General features: G+C 40.5%; 1 protein-coding gene across 2 annotated transcripts in view; it reads left to right on the top strand.

Moving 5' to 3' along the window:
- The window catches only part of cpped1 (calcineurin-like phosphoesterase domain containing 1), a 36854-nt gene that overhangs the window by 19188 nt on the left and 3520 nt on the right, over window positions 1–14146 (top strand). The gene's annotated exons all lie outside the window — the stretch shown is intronic.

The raw sequence follows: 14146 nt of genomic DNA, 5'->3' as shown, positions 1-14146 counted from the left end.
TACTCTATAGCCAGCCTCTAGCACCTACATTAGGTTGAGATTTTGTTTTTTAGTTCAATATCTCAACAACTATAGCCACGTTTCAACCACAAGGGACTAAGAACGTTTCGAGGAACTCAGTTCCTCTACCTGCGTTTCCACCGAAGGCACCAGGGTCTAAATTAAGTTCCACGGAGATTGTTTTACCCCCAGAACAGTGCCTGCTGAGGGGTAGTACTTTCCAAAAGTACAGGAACATTGAGGGTGAGTTTTGCAGGGATGACCGCTGATTGATCAAACACACGCAGCCCAACTGCTTCAACTTGTGTTCCGCTTCATTCATAAAACAAAGAAGTATTCCAGTATTGATTTAGGAACAATATAGGACGAGGGGAGGACATTTCTCTTTGTTTGTTTACATGAAAAGTAAAGTTAGGCTTTGTTATTGAACAAGAGAGAAAGAGGGAGCAATAACATGAGCGAGCTGAGAACACGAGCAAGCAAGTGCGAGAGAGAGAGCAGCGGTGGTCGAGCAAGGAGAGGGAGCAGCGGTAGTGAGAACAAAGCAGCGAATGAGAGAAATAAAAGGTTATTTTCTGATTGTTTCATGTCATTACGTTCTAAAGCAGAAATAAATAACCATCAAACACTCAGCTGATGATTCACTGTAGAAACAGTAGCTCTTAGTTTCAATGTCATTTTCCTCCTCTGCATTTCTCCTTTTCATTCATTCATTAACATCCAACTCATGGAGCAGTAAATACAAAGAACAACAGGACAAATCTGTGTTGTTTTTCCCTCATGTGAATGCTACGTTTCAAGCACCGCCGTTTTTAAATTCCTTGTGGGTCTAATTTACATGATCTACCTGGTTCCTCAGATGCAGTGGAAACGCAAACAAGACTGCACAACAGGGACTTTTAGTTCCAAGTTTAGTTCTTGAGATTAGTTCCTCTAGTTCCAAAGTACCTGGAACTTTTGGATGAAATGAGGCTTATTCAATAGATTGCTACAAATTTGATACAGTAATCCATGTAGCCCAGAAGATGAAGCCTAATGACTCATAATCCCCTGGCTTTTCATCTAGCGCCACCAGCAGGTCAAAGTTTTCTCTTATTCATTGAAATATCTCAGCATCTAATTATGGATTGGCACAAAATTTCATACAGACATTCATGGTTCCCAGATGATGTATCCTAATGACTTTGGTGATCCCTTGATTTTCCCCCTTGTGCATCCATGAGGTTTGCATTTGTGTTTTTTTCAGTGAAATGTCTCAATTATTGGATGCATTGCCATGAAATCTGATTTCCATAGCAGTCATCAGGTCAAAATGTTAATTTGTCCAATACTTTGGTTTATGACCAACACTAATGACATCTCAGCAGCCTCAGCTCAGATGTCAGATCGTGCGATGAGAGCAGGGGCATCATCCATCTGTGTTGCTCTCGTTTTGAAAATGCAGCAAAGCGGCGACCATGAAACTCACTTTGCCCATCTGTGTGGTATTTTGGTGACCAGCGCAGAGCACACAGTGCACAGGTGGGAGGAGAGGCGCAAGCAGGTGGAAGTTTTTTGGTTGAAATTTGGTCCTAGACGTTGTGATGTCTCAGAACCACGTCTGTTTCTGGTGAAAGTTATTTCAGTTAAACACTCTCAACCAAAGTCAGCACAGAAAATAATGTTTAAATAATGTGTTTAAAGTCAGTAAATCAGTCTGTATTGGTCTATAAATGAATGTGGGTGATTCTTATAGTATCTAATGTCCGCAGCTGCTTTATACTGTTTGAAATGCTTTTTCTTCAGTTCATTAAATCCTTGCAGCATCTGAAGGCAGAAGGACAGATATGTTGATAAATGTGCAGCCTGTGATTAGAGATTAGTTGCGCCAGAGTGCAGTACCATTAGTCATTCACTGTTTACCTTCATTAAACCACCTGAAAAGGACATCAGGCAACTACATAATAACCACACACACCTCTACACATCAGACTGGTCGATTATAACTCACTACTCTGCCTTTTTATGAAGAAGACGTCAGGTTAGCAGAGCTCATCATAGTCTCTGTTCCGACTTAGTTTTCAGCAAAATTGGCATCTCATGTTTGTTTCTTGAAATACATTGGTGCAAAACCTGTAATGTAACATTAATTACTAAACTATGTAACAATTTACAAGGTCAAATACATTAGAGTTATGGCTGACATAGTGTCGGTCTGATGTAATCATATAACAGCTTCACCAAATACACACACACACAGACACACACATATATAACGTGTGTGTGTGTAATATGTATGTATGAAAATCCTACTGCATCTCTCTTAGGCTGCAGGTTTGTGGTGATGTGTGTTTATGTTGTGGGGTTCTGAACCATCCAGACATTTCTTGAGGAAAAGCTTTCTGTTTGTTGAGCTGTCATCATGCTTAACTGTGATTGCCACAGCTGTTTCACAGCAGTGATGTGACTGGCTTAGACGGTATTTGATAATCACAACACCCGCCGATCTATATTCACCTTCACCCTGCGTTTTTGCACTTTGCACCGCTTCACATACATGGAAACCCAAATCCCAAAACCGTTGCGCTTGTCATTGTGCTTACACAGTTAAAGTAGGACCCATAGTATTGTTGTTTTATATTTGTGGGTTTTAAGGATTTGAGAGATGAGCTTCAGAATTATGTGAATTATTTTGACACGTAAAATTGGCAAAGAATTGGCTAAAACTCCACTTACTCATATTTGAATATGTTAAAACGTCCACACCCACCTACATAATACATAATCAATTACATCATAGAAAAACAAAAGGGTTCTAGCTTTTTTTTTTTACATAATGCACCCACATCACCTTAAAAAAGCAGATACATTTTTACCAGTACCAGAAACTTGAAACACATTTCATGAAACACATACTTGCTTTACTTGCTCATTTTTTCTTTATATGTTAGCTACAAAATTAAGGAACTGTATGAACTGTGGTGAAGTAGCATTTCCCTGCAGGGCAAGCAAGCGCCTGGTAAAAATATCCCAACGGAGGAACTGTAGGCTTTTTAGAGAAGAAAACAATAGAGGAATTGTAGAAAACAAGGATATGTTATTTACTGCATATTGAAGGATGAAGAGAGCCAGGGAAAGTGTGTTGTTTGTCTTCCGACGAGGGGCTGTGTTTCCTCTCATCCATGGTAAATGATGTCTCTTCTGGACATACATTGGCTATAGTAATTTTCCCCCTCTTTCGTCGCGTTATTCACGCGTCACCTCCCTCCCCTGTTGGTCTGTCCTCACCACTGCACCCTGTGATCTGACGCTTCCAGATGTGCTCTTGTACTCTGGTGATCATTACTGTCATTACAGTAAAGGGCAGCATCATTAACCTCACACACACACACACGTCTTTCTCCGGTCTTGCTCGCAGAAAGCTTCGAGTACACCGAGGAACAGTTAAGCGTTGGAAGAAGCATGAATGTCATTTTTTTTTTGCTGAGATTTTCATTTAAGTAAGCAGTTGACAAGGACAAGTCTCTATGTTTGTGTAGCCAACTCTCATATATTTTTGCCTGGAAGTCAAATACATCCATACCAACCATTCAAGGATTACAAGTCTTACATTGTAAAAAGTATTGAGCTTTGTAATCCCTTAATGGAACCCTTGAAAGCTCTGTACGATACACTAAAATTGTTTCTCTATACCAATAATGCATGGACATTGTTCAAAAAAACTCAAGGATATTCTTCCTAGTTGGCTGCCTTAAAGTTATTCAAAAAAAGCGAAACAGCGGTCTGGCATGAACAAAAAGGTAAAATTGGCCAGCTTTCCTCATTTCTTTGTGTAGTAATTTGAATTCTACATTATAGGAAGCAGCTTTGAAATGGTATAGCTGCATGTTACACAAACTGGCGTCAAATCAATCCTCATAAGCACATACACAGTTTAAGACACTGCTATGTATAACTGAGTCCTCTGACCACTCCAGAGGTGTCTCGTAGGGGAGTCAGTTGACTTACAGCAGCTGGGGATTTGGCTCAGCATTTGTGAGGTTGTTATTGCTGCTGCTGGGTTTTCTGCCACCCCCCACCACTCCAGTGACATATGATGAAAATAGAGAATATAGTCCCCTGCAGACAAAGAAATACATTTAATTGATTTTTTCCCCCACTGTTGTATTTTTCCATTCCTGTCCCTACTTCTTCTTCTCATTGGATAGGTGTGTCAGTAGATGCTGTAGATGAGTAATTGTGTGTGTATTTTGTATGTTTTGCATGCACTTGCGTATGCATTTTGCATATAAATTGCCATGCAGTGATGCATTTTTCTATGCATGATCTATTCTACTGTAAGTATCTATATGTTATCTCAGCAGCACAGCCGCACACGGGAAAGGTGCGACACCAATTAGTCTTCCTCTGGCTCATCAGAGCGAGCAGTTCCACCCTGGGAACTGTTGACTGCATTCCCTCTCATATTAATGATACAGTGTCTCTGTGTGATGACCTTCTCTTGGGCTAGTAAAGTATCATGCAATCCCCTTTTTTTTAATTGCATAAGCAATTACTCTGGTTTCTGATTTGACAGTGATTTGGTTGATATTAAATCTTGCCTCACTCTCTGTGTTTAATATCTTTTGAGTTTGAACCAACTGTCTGACATATTTTAAATCTACCAACGATTAAGTGATTTACTGGTGATTTACTAACTTTTTTTTAAAAAATCTTTTGATATTTACTACTTGGTATAAGAGTTTGTCAGTACAGTACAGTCAGTTTGTTGGTAACAATAACACAAAGCCCTAAACACCCTGGAGGAAGTTGTCTACTCTTACTATGGGTACTTCTGTGCTGCCTCATCACTGTCATACCCATAATCATAGTAAATAATTCTCTCTCGGGCTTTATTGCCCCTACCTATGCCAGTTTTTCAGTGCAATGAGTGCAACTCAGCCGGCATTTTGTTAGTGCAAGCAGAGAAAGAAAGACGTGCGAGATTTGTAGTTTGCTCGCTTGTTGACGATGTTGAATTTAGAGGTGGCTTCGGTGATGTTGAACAGGTTTTTACGCACATCCAGAATCTCTTAAGAGAAGATTGAATTCCCATGGCTGGGGACCGGTGACTCCTTTCCGAGAGACGAGTAGAGTAGCAGAAATCCCAGCAGTGCTCTCAGCCTCTCCTCTCCTCATAGATGGAGTACTGTAATTAGATTTCTTTGCAAACCCCCCGCAACCCCCTTCTCCTCCTCCTCCTCCTCCTCAGAGGTTTATATCCTACATTCAGGATACCTTCAGCACACAGACAAACAAGGACGAATGAACGCACACACAGATAGACAGACAGATACACAATTCCACGCTGCTTTTGTTAGCATCCAGACCTTACTTGCATATAGCAAAAAAAAAAACAAAGCAAAAACGAGTGCAGCTGAGAAATTCATTGGAATTCCCAACATTGCTAGCGGCTGTAGAGTTGTACATACAGTAGCTAATTAGAGGCGAAGATAAGCCATGTGCTGCTCTGCATACACTCTCTTAGACTTAGTCTTTCCTTCTCTGTCTCTCACTCTTGCCGCTGGTTGTCTTTATCAGCAAGGGTCCTACCCTGTTCAAAAGCGAAGGCACATTTATCACCCACTGGGGGATTTGATAAGAGGCCAAGGCTAAGCCTTTAACCACATTGTTTTAATGATGAGGCTGAATAATGCTTTTGCGTTTCTTTCTGTATCTCTTTCTCTTATTGTGTCTTTCTCTTTGTTTCACCATCTCTTTTTCTACTGTAACCAGTACTGAGCATTCAGACTGGAAACAGGCTGCGTTGGTGGGGGAGTGTTGTTTCAGGTACAGCAAAGATGACAAAATGTGATCCAGGAAGGCTGATTTGAGTTATAGGTCAGTGAATTTGGAGGCTTATCAGACATTGACACACTGCACAGTGGTTTATAATTCTATAAGACAGGATTTTACAACTCTGGAAGGTTATCGCTGTGGCAGTCATCTTATCATTTGTTGTGGGGATTGCCAGGTAAATGATAGAGCTACCCAGTTTATGTTACAAAGTAATGTACCAGAAATGTGTGTACCAGAAATCTTCCACAGCAAGTGAAAGTGATTGCTATTGCTTGTGCATTGCCAAAATTTTAAAAATTTTTTTTAAATTTGACCGGAAAACAAAGCTCAATGCTTTTTTGGTACTAACTGAAGTGAGTCCATAGTGCCAAGTATCAAAAATGTCAATTATTGAAAAATAGAATGAATGTCTAGTCAGTAGGGTTGTCACTTTTTCCAGAAATCAATTTCATTCGAACGCAATCCACATAACGTGATGCTATGCAACTTGGAATTTTATATCGTGGCTCCAGTTCCATCATCAGATCCTGAAACCCCTCTCCTGAAATAATACCAATAGGCCTCATATTCTTGTACATAAATCTTGCTATCTTATCACTGATGGCATTTTTACGAGCTTCTGGCAAGAGTCCTGTGGTTGAGCGTGGTGAAAGGTAGGCAGTCAGACGAGGGTGTACAGTTGACACTGCTCTTTTTGTTTGTGGTACCTCCACTGCCTCACTTGGGTGGCAAGTTAGCAGGTGAGTCCTCACATTTTTTGTCCTAGAGTAAGACAGCTTGTTGAAGGTCATTACAGTTCAAATATTTAATTTTATTCCCACATTCAAAAGTTTGAATTTCAAATAAAAAGTGACAGCCCTACTGTCATATACCTAATATTAACATGTTCTTCTATCACATAGATCATCAAACTTTTGTCCATTTTAAACAGTTTTAGTCAGTTCAAGTTCTTTTAAATGTTAAATGAAAAAATGAAATGTTATATATATTTCTCAAAGTACGGTTTCAGAAAAAAAGTATCGTTTTGGTATCTGTACCAAAAGTCTGGTTATTATTATAAATGTTTAAATAGAATCAAGCCATATGTGTAATTGTGATATAACTTAAACTATCCCATTTCCTTCCAGTGTCATAAGGAATATATAAGCCTCTTCCCCCTAATTTGTTTCAAGGCCCGTTGTGCTCAGGGAAACATACTGATAGCTTGGTGAATTCAGGATGATTAGGTACCATGTTGAGTACCAAATGGCCAAAAGAGCAATAGATGACATGCTGACTTCTTTCATTTCCCAGCCCCTTTTTGTGGAGGTGTGTGTGTGTGTGTGTAACTGGAGGACACAGGAAGGAGATGCTGCTCGATAACTGATGGGTGAGAGTGATTTATGGGGAGCCGGGGTTGCAAGATGCCTCACCACACTACATCATTTTGTATCCCTCTGTCATGCAAATTATCAACAGTCACCATTTCATGATGAATTATTTCCCAGACCTGCACTTTAATGACAACCGCCCTTCAATACAGGCGCACACGTTGTATGTTCACTCCTACGCAGCCCATTCTCACAGATGTGCGGATGACAGCTATGTTCAGAACTGCATTAAGAGTTTGAGTCAAAGAGAGGGAATGAAGAAAAGGAGGAAAGGTCTGAGGGAAAATGGCTTCTCCTAGAGGAAATCACTGAGAGGGAGTAGTTTATTGGAAAGATAGGAATTTAGCTCCCAATTAGCAAATCCAATCTTGTAGCCTGCAAATCGGTGACCAAGAGATGAAAGGGAGATGATGGAGAGTGGGAAGGGAAAGAAGGGGAGGGTAGATTGAAGGAAGGTACCCAGACATCAAACATGATTAGATGTGGACAGATGCTTCGTTACTTCCTTTATTCCTTTATTTGGCAGTGTATGTCGGCAGCCAATATTAGCATATAAATAGTAAAACGTGTTTCAGAATATTCAAACACATCCAGCAATTAAGGACAACATGGTTCAGATGACTGCAGCATATAAAAATCACAATAAACAAAATACAGGCGCATATTGGAAGGTGTTCCCCTCTCCTTTCTGTACATTTTCTGCCACCCTGACTAGAATTCAATTTGACTCCGGGTAATTTTCCTCTGTTTGCATTCAATATGTTTTCATTTCTCTGGTTATTTTCTGAGCACTCTAACACACACACACCCCCCTCGCTCCCTCCCTCCCTCCCTCCCTTCTTCCCTCCTTCCCGCTGCCTGTCAAAGCAAAGGCCAGTCTCCAGATGGGAGTCTTTATCACAAAGAAAAGCACAAAAGAACCAGCACTGTTTCAAGGCTGACAGGTGAATGGGATTTCCGCAGAGACCGAGACAAGATGTGGAATTATCAGCACAGAGAGTGCATGTACCCACTCAGCAAGTAAAGCGTTTGGGAAAGGGAAGAATGCAGCAAAGCATGGTGTGGAGACAAAAATGGGGGGGAAATTGGACTAAACAATCCTCTGCTGAATGTGATATTGCCGTCCTCCCGTCTGCTTATAGCTCAGTGGGTAAAGCAAGAAACTTACACTTAGCAAGGTTATATGTTCCATATATGTATGGCTGAATGGGTTTAGTATGATATTGTCAGTGTAAGGAGAGGTATTTTATCCTTGATGTGGCTCAATGACTGCAGCCATGGCACTAACATTACCACAGTTGAGGGTTTAAGTCCCGGAAGGCCACCCACGCTGATTGTACTGCGAGGCACTTCGGATAACAATGTACAGAAAGTGATATGTGCTACTTTGATTGGAGTAAAGCGAAATGATATAAGTTTTGTATCATGTTTCATCATTGTCAAATCAAGGCCATTTTCCCAGAAGGGTGCCAGCTATCATTATCCTGGAGGCAGCAGTAGCCGACAGCAGTGCATTTAAGTCCACGAGCTTTCTGGTTTTCATTCCAGCAGAGACCTACAGCAGCTATTCAAACTCATGACTTGCCCTTTCAGGTTGAAGGTGGGCACATCATGAAATCAGCTGCTATAATGATTCATGAGAGAAAGTATCTGCAGATTCCTTGTTCTTTATTCGCCTAGTGGTTAAAGAAGAATGAGCTTGGCAGTTCAGCCTGAATAAAACCCTAATGTCTTCAGTGGAACTACTTGCTGGCCAGCTACCAGGGATGAATAAAGCAGCATTTCCGAGCTGCATCATGCTTGAGCGGAGTTTCCATTTTGCCATTTTGAAGTAGGAGTTTCAAACTCTAAGCTTCAATAGCAATGCTAGTGGCATGGCTCTACAGATGGCAGTTTCGGTCTTTTGGTCGGTGGGTCCAGCAGTCTTACTCCCGCCTGAAATATGTCAACAACTGTTGGATGGGTTGCCATGTAATTTTGTACAAAAATGTATATTTCCACAAAGATGAATCCCTAAAGATAATCCCCTGACTTCAAAGTCAAAGTATCCACCTATACTGCAAAATATCTCAACATATACAGTACAAGAGTACAATACTTTGGTTAATGATCAAATCACTGTAAAACTAATGACATTGCCGTTAGCCCCAGCTGTACTTTGTGCTTCGTGCTAACACACTAAACTAAGATGGTAAACATAGTAAACGTTGTACTTGCTAAACATCTGCATTTTAGCATTGTCATTGTGAGCAGTTTACACCACTGTGCCAAAGTACACCCTCACAGAGCCGCTAGCATGGCTGTAGATGTCTTGTGTCATATGCAAATCACACAGACCAACCAGTTTTTGTGGTTATCTACAGGGTAATCAATTCTGTTATGGCTGTAGACAACGATTAGTCATTTTGTCTTTAAAATGTCAGAAAATAGTGAAAAATGTACTTTTATAATTTCTCAGAGTCCAAGGTGACGTCTTCATATATGTTCTTTTGTTTGAACCACAGTGCAAAACTCAAAGATATTCAGTTCACTTTTACAAAGAAAAGCATTAAATTACCACATTTGAGAAGTTGAAACCAACTAATGTTTGGCTTTTTGTCAAAAAATGACAAAAAAATAGTCGCCGATTAATTTTTCGTCGATCGACTAACAGCTGCAGTTCTAAATCCTCTATGTCCCTTTTCATCTCAGCGTTCAAATCACAGCAGAGTCAGACCATGGCAATTCCAGACAACTTTCTAGGAGTACATACAGGCCTAAATCCCTTACCAGACAATCACAAAAAACCTGAGTAGTGTCTGACCTGCAGTCAACCTTAGTCAGGAAGAAGGTTGCCAGTGTGGGTTTAACTCTCATCACTGTATTGGTCTAGAACGGGTCACTGCCAATCAATAGTATATGCTACAGAAAAGACTGCTGCTCTTCTTTATTGCCTTTGAAACAGTAGTGGGGTTTTTTAAATTGTTTTTTTTTTTTTAGCTTTATTTTGTGTATTTTTCAGTTCCATGCAGGCAATCTCAGCTTATACCCCCCCCCTCTTTGGAAGATCACCTTCCCTCTTCATTTTCTGGAAGACAATTTCAGAGGTCAGCTTCATCTTCTGTCGGCATTGCAAAGGGGACAGCTTTCTCAACTTTTTTTCTTTTTTTTATTCTATTTTCTTTTTTTTTCAGTTGTTTATCTTTTTTTCATACAGACAATCATTTTTGAGATTGAAAATGCTTTTCTTTCTCAGACCGACCCTCTGCTTTCTGTCACAGTGTGTTTTTAGCAGACAAGGGACCAGGTGGAGAGGTCGAACATCTAAAGCCTGCGTAATGATGCTGCTCTGAAAGGGATGTGCTCAAATGAATTCAGGTCATGTCGTTATCACTGGTCCTTTGCTAAATTGTTTCTATGAAATCGTTTTTTCTCCATAAGAGCCGATTTATTTCCATGACATACAAATTGTCGATTGGTTCAGTCCACTTCAATTCTCAGCTATACTTAAGACCTTGAAAGAAAGCCTGTAGTGTGTTGTGACAAGCGTACAGAGATCCCATTCTGCCTGATAGACATTAGACAGGTTAGCCAAGCGCATCTCTCCCAGGACAGCTGTGCCCCGGTGGAGAAAAGTAGGAGGTGAATCTCTCATAGAACAGAATAGAATCTGTTGTTCTAGTTATTAGATAACCTGTGTTGCAAAAAGGATAATTATGATTGGCTTAGACACACATTTTAAATGGTAGTGAAGTACAGATCTTTGAGTGCATCCAAATTAAAGGGGACCTATTATGCTCATTTCCAGCTCAATATTTTTATTCTTGTACTCCACTAGAGTAGCTTTGCATGATTCAAAGTTCAAATAACTCCTTATTTATCTTATAATGGCCCTTTATGCAGCCCCTCATTTCAGCCTCTGCCCCCCTTTGCGCTCACTCTGTTCTGATTGATTTACTTTTCTGTAAAGGTGTGATATATTAACATTTTGCTGATGTTTTATTAAAGGAATAGCTCAATATTTGGGGAAATATGATTATTCACTCTTTTTCTGACAGTTAGATGAGAAGATTGATACTACTCTCATGTCTGTACACTAAATATGAAGCTACAGTCAGCAGCTGGTTAGCTTAGCATAGCATAAAGACTTGAAACAGGGGGAAACACCTAGCCTGGTTCTGTTCACAGTAAAAAGAAAGAAAGAAAGAAAGAAAATCTGCCTAATAGCACATGACCAAGAAAAATTCCCACACATTTTTACACTTTGTATGTGCTAGTAGGTGGATTTTGTTACCTTTAGATAGAGCAAGGGGAGCTTTTTCCCCCTGTTTCCAGTCTTTATGCTAAGCCAAGCTAACTGGCTGCTTGCTGTAGATCCATATTTAATGGACAGATATTAGAGTGGACTGATCTTCTCATTTAACTCTCAAGAAGAAAGTTAATAAGCATATTTCCCAAAATGTCAAACTACAAGATAAAAAACAAGTCAAACTATCTCCTTTAATGCTGTGTGTAACAGTGCCTCCTACTATGGATGTTCTACTGCAGCCAACAAACATGTAGCACAATCGGCTACATGGATGCATCACAAATATGTCATATACATATGGGGGAAGCTCACTGCTGCTGCGTGGTGGTGTCAAGCGGCGTGTGTGTGTGTGTGGGATGTGGATCATCAGAGACGTGGCGGCAGAACTCAGACGCACTGACACATGTATACATATGCACTCTTACACACTCCCACACACTTTATTTGGCGGCATGATTAATCATGGCATCTTTGGGAGCTTCAGAGGAGGTTCAGAACACCATATCAGCTTCAAAAAGATTTTTTTCCCTACTGGCTCATTCGTCATTATTATTCCAGGCTTAATTTCTGTCTATCACTTCTTTACTATTGCTGTTTTAGCTTTTTCCTCCCACTACCTCATCTTCCTGAGGTGAGAAAGAAGTCATAGCCCTCATGTGGTTATTGTAACAAATCCAACATTTCAACAATCAGCGTCTCTAGCTGAGTCATCAGGTGATCCCATCAAACATTTTCCGTGGTTCACACTTCTGTTGCTGCCTCGCTTTGTTTTCATTCGCAGGGTCTGAAATATTGTAGATGGAGCTGCGTAATTCCTCGTAGGATAGATAAGAATCACTTAGGTGTCTGTTATCATGGAAGGATTGCACCACACACACACACACACACATACAATATAATGAGTACATGCTTTGGCCTGGAGGTGTAAAGGGCATTTGTGGCCTTTCAGCCCTCATCTAGAAACATCAGCAAGGACGCACATGTACATAAACACACATGTACACATATTTGTGACCAGACAGTGTTGAGCCTGGCCAGTTCATACACTCACTTAGAGCTATTGGCAAGGTTATTTGAAAGGCTATTATTCCTGGCACACAAACACAAACAGATTCATAAAATCTATGGTCCATAAGGATATAGCTGCAGGCCCACCCACAAGTCACATGAGGGTGGGCTTCACACAGTGCTGCCCCAGGTTCTGATTGTAAATGAATTTAGCTCTGGTATACAGGCCTAAATCATCAATTTCCATCTACGGCGGATTAATTATTTAATGGTCCAACATGTGCAACCGCTGGCCTCGCATAGCTGGAAATATTAATATAAATTTAGGTCACATTTGTATTCTGGTGCTGTTTGATTATGCAGAGTGGGGGGACTTGATTCAGGGCAATTTCATGGCGCTGACATCGAAGTAGTATCAGCAGTGGATACATAAGAGTTTTTCGGAGGGATCTTACTTGTCTTTGTTGTGCAGATTTCTGGGACAGACCGACGTCTTTCTCATGCACAGACTGCAATTTATCCTCTTTTGTTGCCAGTTTTCATCCTTTTTTTTTTTCTTTTTGGGCTGGGTGTCTCTCTGGAGACGAGGCAGCGAGCAGCCAGACTTCCCTCCATGGAAACACTTGCTGTTAGAAAATAGAGCAGCTCATTTTCTCTGCCAAAAGCCTGCAGTAAACTCATTTTAAAATCCCTTTACCTATACATATGCATGCACATTTGAACATGCAAGCACACAGATACTATAGGTATACCTTTATCTTTCTATTTTATCTTTAAGCAGCCTATCCTGACATAACTCTCGTTCAAATATTTTCCCTCAGCCCACATTCTACATTATATTTACCTCTTGTTCAAGTGAAAATTGCCCAAAATGACACAAGCTTGCCAGAGAGTCAAATTGGTTTTCCCAAAAATAGGGTATTAAATTCAGACACTCAAATACCACCTTCTCACAGCAAAAAAAGCTCATTTTGCACCCCTCATTCAATGTGAGGCTTGTTCAGCGTTTCATTTGAAACGTACAGTCATCCCACAGTAGAGACAGCATCACTGCCGCAGGGCCGAGCCAGAACCTCACAACTCTATTAATGATGTTGTTTGTAATTGAAAATAAATTGAAAATCGTGGCTCCCTAATGAAAGCTCCCTTAGTTTTCAAAATATTCTACAAGTGGAAGGCTCGCTCTTTCCTCCTTTCTTTTTTTCTTTCTCTCTCAGTGCTCTCTTTTTCCTCCTTACCCTTCTCTTTTCCTTTCCGTCTCCCTTCCTTTCCTTCCGTCCTACTTTCCTCCCTTCCTTCTCTCCTCTCCGTCTCTCTCCTTTCTAGTTTCTCAGGTCTTCTCTTTTCATCTCTATCTTTCTTTCTCCCTCCCCTCCTTCCTTCCTTCCTCTCCGTCTCTTTCCTTTTTTAGTTTCTTGGCACTTTCATTTTCCTCCCCACCCTTCTCTTTCTTTTTTTTTTGCCTCTCTGTCTTTCTCCCTTCCTTCCCTCCCCACCATGTCTCTCAGTTCTCCTCTTTTCATCCCTTTCTTTCTCTCCTTTCTACTGTCTTACTTCCTCTTTTCTTTTAACTCCCTACCTTTCCTTTTCTACCCGTAAGAATTTGTGTTTAGTCTGGTAGATATGAAATTCTTCTGCAGCACTGCTCTTGCATATACATATA

Source organism: Thunnus thynnus, chromosome 20 (genome assembly GCF_963924715.1).
Source record: "Thunnus thynnus chromosome 20, fThuThy2.1, whole genome shotgun sequence".
NCBI classification, from domain to species: domain Eukaryota; kingdom Metazoa; phylum Chordata; class Actinopteri; order Scombriformes; family Scombridae; genus Thunnus; species Thunnus thynnus.
Note: the sequence above shows the minus strand (reverse complement) of the source record. Positions and strands in the feature narration are given on the sequence as shown.